This window comes from Hevea brasiliensis, chromosome 9 (genome assembly GCF_030052815.1).
Source record: "Hevea brasiliensis isolate MT/VB/25A 57/8 chromosome 9, ASM3005281v1, whole genome shotgun sequence".
Taxonomy (NCBI): domain Eukaryota; kingdom Viridiplantae; phylum Streptophyta; class Magnoliopsida; order Malpighiales; family Euphorbiaceae; genus Hevea; species Hevea brasiliensis.
The window spans coordinates 83,254,295-83,260,894 of record NC_079501.1 but is presented as its reverse complement, the minus strand read 5'-3'; the positions used below and the strand labels follow the sequence as shown (position 1 = coordinate 83,260,894).

The 6,600-nt window shown below is 37.1% G+C and overlaps 1 non-coding gene across 1 annotated transcript; it reads right to left on the bottom strand.

Moving 5' to 3' along the window:
* Positions 1–1,012: 1,012 nt before the first annotated feature.
* On the bottom strand, positions 1,013–1,119 carry LOC131183558 (small nucleolar RNA R71). The gene has a single exon (XR_009151605.1). It is a non-coding gene; the product is annotated as a small nucleolar RNA R71 (small nucleolar RNA).
* Between the last annotated feature and the right edge of the window lie 5,481 nt (positions 1,120–6,600).

The window sequence follows — 6,600 nt, the reverse complement described above, 5'->3', positions numbered from 1 at the left end:
CTTGCCATTTTGAATATTGCCATATTTGAACTTGCTTATTTCAATTTGATGCAATTTTAGTTTAATTAATACATTGTTGAATAGAATATTAATTTTGCACATATAGATTTCACATTCTCAATACCCATTAATTCATTATTTTAATTTCAAGAATATTTCAATGTACTCAACTTTTTATATTATATCAAAAATTCAATCATTAACACAACTTCTCGTGGGAACGATATCTTTACTGTATTACTTGTACGACCCGTGCACTTGCGGTTGGGCCACATCAAGTTTTTGGCGCCGCTGCCGGGGAGTTGTTTGTTTAAGATTGAATTCTTGATTATTTTAGTTGTTTATAGTTTTATTTTTGTTATCTTTTCATTTTTGTGTTTGTTTGTTCTTTTTCAGGTACTTTTGATCTTTTATGAGAAGAGCTAGAAGCACAAGTGATACATCCTTATTATTCAACCCTGAAATTGAGAAATTTTGTAAGGCCAACAAGAAAGAAACCAGAAGAAGGAAAGAAGCTTTGAGAGAAACTGAATTAGAAGCAGACATGGCTGATGAAAGAATTAGAATTGGTGTTGGTAATGCTGGAAATGATCGAAACAATGAAAATGAAGCCCAAGGTGAAGAAGTTGTTAATGCTAATGTGCCTAGGGGAAGTATGATGGATCATGCTTTTCCTTGTTTTGATGACTTGAGAGAAAGTATAGCAAGACCAAGGATTGATGCAAATAGTTAAAAGATGGATTTTGGAGTTCTCCAGATGATTCAAAATTCTCAATTTGGAGGACATCCTTCTGAAAATCCACACACACATCTGAAGAAGTTTGCTATGATTTGCGACATGCAAAAACAACCTGGAGTGTCTGATGATGCAGCAAGATTGAAACTATTCCCGTTCTCTTTGAAAGATAGAGCATTGGATTGGCTTGATTCTTTACCTCACAACTCCATTACAAATTGGGAGCAACTCACTGATGCATTTCTTGCACAATATTTTCCACCTGGAAAAACTCAAGAATTGAGGAATCAAATGACAGCTTTCAGACCAAGAGAGGATGAAACTCTTTATGAGTCATGGATGAGATGGAAGGAATTAGAGAGACAATGCCCACATCATGCCATTCCAAAATGGATGATAAACCAGAATTTTTACACCAATGTCACTCCTGCAATCAGAGGGACTATTGATGCTCAAACAGGAGGAGAATTTATTATGAAGCATGAAGATGAAGCTTATGAGCTATTGGAGAAAATTGCAAAGAATACTCATCTTTGGAGTAGTCCAAGAGGACCAGCTCCAACTCAAAAGAGGCAAGCTGCTAGAATGTATGACCTTGATCCATTCAACATGATTAATGCAAAATTTGATGCACTTACAAATGTACTTGCTAAGAAGATGGAAGATTTGAGTATGTTGGTTAGTTCATCATCATCAGCTGGAAGTTCACAACAAGTGGCTTATGCAGAAGAAACTACCAGCTGTGGAGTAGATTATGGAGAACAAGCAGCATATGTTGGTAATTATGGAAACAAACAGATGGGGAATCCTTACTCTCAAACTTATAATCTAAATTGGAGGAATCATCCCAACTTTTCATGGGGAAATCAGCAAAATCAAGCTCCAAATCAGAATTTTCAACCACAACAGCAACAAGGAATTCCATATCAGCAAAATAGGCAACCATTGCCTAATTTTCAACAGAAAAATATGAATCCTCAACCAAAACAGCAAGAACAAAGTTCTACCACTGAAGCTTTATTGCAACAGATTCTTGCTAACCAAAACAAGCATGACGAAGAAATGAGAGAGACGAAAGCAAGGCTGGAACATATGCAAACACATAACAGAATGCTGGAAAATCAGATTGCACAACAAGCATCTTCCTCAAGTACCAAGCCTTTTGGAAAACTTCCAAGTCAACCAGAAAACCCAAGAGAGCAGTGTCAAGCTATTACTTTAAGAAGTGGGAAAGTTGTAAATAATGAGAAGAGAGAAAATGAGAAAGAAACTGATGAGAGTGAAAAACAAGAGAGTGAAAAACAAGAGAATGCAGAAAAATGTAAAGAGGAAATTGAAGAGAAGGAAGAGAAATATATACCTCCTGAGCCTTACAAGCCACAACTTCCCTTTCCACAAAGATTTCACAAAGCCAAGCTTGATAAGCAATTTGGGAAGTTCTTAGAGGTTTTGAAGAAGCTATACATAAATGTGCCTTTTGTTGATGCTCTTTCACAAATGCCCTCTTATGCAAAATTCTTGAAAGAAATTCTCTCAAATAAGAGGAAACTTGAAGATGATGAAACTGTAGCTTTGACAGAAGAATGTAGTGCTATCCTCCAAAGGAAGCTTCCTCCAAAGCTTAAGGATCCAGGGAGTTTTTCAATTCCATGCCACATTGGGGAATCATGTTCTATAAAAGCTTTATGTGATTTAGGGGCTAGTGTAAGCCTTATGCCCCTCTCCATCTATGAGAAGCTCAACATGGGAGATCTTAAGCCAACCCACATTTCTCTTCAGTTAGCTGATAGATCAATTAAGTATCCTGAAGGGATTTTAGAGAATGTGCCTCTGAAGGTTGGGAAATTCTATATACCTGTTGACTTTGTCATCTTGGACATGGAGGAAGATTCTAATATCCCAATCATCTTGGGAAGACCCTTTCTAGCTATAGCAGGAGCATTGATTGATGTTAAGGGAGAAAAGCTGACTCTTAGGGTTGGTGAAGAGCAATTGGTTTTCAATATTAATAACTCTATGAAGAAGCATCATTCTGAAGCTGATACTTGCTTGAGAGTTGATATTATTGATGAGGTGGTTGAAGAACATTTCAGAAAGAAATATCCAGAAGATCCACTTGAAAATTGCTTGGGTCATGGAGGAGGCATAGACTATGACAACCTCATGTGGCTGCATATGCCCAACACTTAGAGGGAAGTCCACCATTCATTTCTGCTCCAGTTTTTTAACTCACACAAGAGGAAAAAGCAGAATCTAAGCAACCATCATTCAAGGAAGAAGATGCACCTAAGGTAGAACTTAAGCAACTTCCTTCTCAGCTCAGGTATGAATTTCTTGGCACTAATAACACTTATCCAGTAATTGTAAATGCAAACTTGAGTACCTTAGAGGCTGATAAGTTGTTAAGAGTGTTGAGGCAATTTAGGAAAGTCTTAGGATACACCATAGATGACATTAAGGGAATAAGCCCACACTTTTGCATGCATAGAATCAGTTTGGAAGAAAATTGTAAGCCATCTATTGAAGATCAGAGGAGGTTGAACCCAAATATGAAAGAAGTTGTTAAAAAGGAAATTTTGAAGTTGCTTGATGCAGGGATCATATACCCTATCTCAGACAGTACTTGGGTGAGCACAGTACATGTTGTTCCAAAAAAGGGTGGAATGACAGTGGTCAAAAATGAAAATAATGAATTAATTCCTACTAGAACGGTGATTAGTTGGCGAATGTGCATAGATTACAGAAAATTAAATGTTGCCACTAGAAAAGATCATTTTCCACTTCCCTTCATTGATCAAATGTTAGAAAGACTGGCTAGGCATTCTTACTTTTGCTATTTAGATGGATATTCAGGTTTTTTTCAAATCCCTATCCATCCAAATGATCAAGAGAAAACCACTTTTACTTGTCCACATGGAACCTTTGCTTATAGGAGGATGCCATTTGGGTTGTGTAATGCACCAGCCACTTTTCAAAGGTGCATGATGGCAATCTTCTCAGATTTCATTGAAGACATAATGGAGGTTTTTATGGACAATTTTTCTGTTTATGGATCTTCATTTGACATATGCTTGGCTAACCTTTCTAAAGTTTTGCAGCGATGTGTAGATACTGACCTTGTGTTAAACTGGGAGAAGTGTCATTTCATGGTTCAGGAAGGGATAGTGCTTGGACATTTGGTATCTAACAGAGGAATAGAGGTTGATAAAGCCAAGGTTGAAGTGATAGAGAAGATGGCTCCTCTTACCAATGTCAAAGGAATTCGAAGTTTCCTAGGACATGTCGGGTTCTACAGACGCTTTATCAAGGATTTTTCTAAAATAGCTAAACCTTTGTCTAATTTGTTAAGTAATGACACACCATTTGTATTTGACCAAGAGTGTTTGGATGCCTTTTGCAGGTTGAAGCAAGCTCTTATCACTGCACCAATCATGCAACCACCTGATTGGAGCCTACCTTTTGAAATTATGTGTGATGCTAGCAACTATGCAATTGGGGCTATTCTTGGTCAAAGAAAGGACAAAAAGGCTTATTCTGTTTATTATGCTAGTAGAACACTGGATGAGGCTCAAACAAATTATGCAACAACTGAAAAGGAATTTTTAGCAATTGTCTTTGCATTGGAAAAATTCAGACCTTACATTATTGACTCAAAGGTGGTTATATTTTCAGATCATGCAGCAATCAGGTATTTGCTCCGTAAAAAAGAGGCTAAACCTAGGCTCATTAGGTGGATTCTGATGCTACAAGAGTTTGATTTGGAGATTAGAGATAAGAAGGGAGCTGAAAATGTAGTTGCTGATAATCTTAGTAGGTTGCAATTGGATGATGAAGAATTGGATGAAATCCCTATTGATTAGTTTTTCTTGGATGAACAACTTTTCTCTCTTGTTGCTAAACTACCTTGGTATGCAGACTTTGTGAATTATCTATCTTGTGGAGTTTTACCTCTAGGTATGACATGGCAACAAAAGAAAAAGTTTTTGCATGAGGTGAAGTTTTATAGATGGGATGACCCTTTACTCTTTAGGAGATGCTGTAATGGTTTAATAAGGAGATGTATTCCTGATGAGGAGACACAGAGTATTATGCATCATTGCCATGCTTCTGATTATGGAGGACATTTTGGAATCTCTAAAACAGCTAGTAAAATTTTGCAAGCTGGTTTCTTTTGGCCAAATCTTTTTAAGGATGTGAGGAAATTTGTGTTGGATTGTGATAAATGTCAAAGGAGTAGAAATTTGTCAAAAAGCGATCAAATGCCCCTAAATAATATTCTTAAAGTGGAATTATTTGATGTTTGGGGAATAGATTTTATGGGGCCATTCCCTCCTTCATATGGTAATAGATACATCTTAGTTGGGGTTGACTATGTGTCAAAGTGGGTGGAAGTTATTGCAACTCCAACTAATGATGCTAGAGTGGTAGTGAAATTCTTGAAGAAATTTGTCTTGAGCTGATTTGGAGCTCCTAGGGCTATAATTAGTGATGGGGGTTCCCATTTTTGTAATAAGCAATTTGAGAGCTTAATGAGGAAGTATGGTGTAGTGCACAAGATAGCTACCCCATACCACCCTCAAACTTCAGGACAAGTTGAAATTTCTAACAGAGAGCTCAAGCATATTTTGGAGAAAACAGTGAACAATTCTCGGAAAGATTGGTCTATCAAACTAGATGATGCTTTATGGGCATATAGGACTGCTTACAAAACCCCTATAGGAACTACTCCCTTTAGGTTGGTGTATGGTAAGTCTTGTCATTTACCTGTGGAGCTAGAACATAGAGCATATTGGGCCATTCAGACCTTGAATTTTGATCTTAAGCAAGCTGGTGAGAAAAAGGTTATTACAACTTAATGAGCTTGAGGAATTGAGGGTGGATGCTTATGAAAGTGCCCGTATTTACAAAGAAAGGACTAAAGTTTGGCATGATAAGCATCTTAGGAAAAAGGAATTCAAAGAAGGTGATTTAGTTTTGTTGTTCAACTCAAGATTGAAATTGTTCCCTGGAAAACTTAAGTCAAGGTGGACTGGTCCATATAGAGTTTCTAAGGTTTTCCCTTATGGAGCAATTGAAATTTGGAGTAAAAAATCTGGGAATTTTAAGGTCAATGGGCATAGATTGAAGCATTACATAACTGGAGACCCAATAAAGGGAGCAAGCTGTTATAAGCTCTCCAATCCCTCACCTCTTTTTCACTGAAATTCATGAAGAGTCCAGCTAAGGACTATAAATTAGCCCTCTTGGGAGGCATCCCAAGTCCTTTTATTTTGATTTTGCTGATTTACTTTCATTTTCATTGATTTTGTTTTTATCTTAAATCTCCCCAAATTCAATTTTTGACATTGTTAAATCTTGTCCCTTGTAGATGTATTTCAATGAAGAAAGGCTGGTGAACTGTTGGGGAAGTGATTCTTAACTTGAAAATTTTGTCCTTCAAATTCTTCAAAAAAAAAAAAAAAAAAAACTGATTGGTTTTTGCTGCATAACCTGTGCAAGAGCTGCAATCTGGTTTATGCAGAGGAAAAATGAAATCTGCAGCAAAAAGGGTGTCTGCAGCAAATGGCTTGTGTTTTTGGTGAGGTTGGATGTATTTCAATGGAGGAAGGTTGGTGAACTGCTGAAGCTGCTGCCTGGTTTATGCAGAGCAAAAAATGACATTCTGCAGCAAAGAGGGTGTCTGCAGCAAATGGCTTATGTTCTTGGTGAGGTTGGGTGTGTAACTTTTTAATATTTGTGCTTTTAATGCTAATATGGTGGTAAGTTGGTCATTTTTGTAGTTTTGAGATTATTTGGGTTGTGGAATTTAAGGTGGACAATATTGCATTCTCTTGGCATAACTTGGAGAGTTCATTTCATCATTT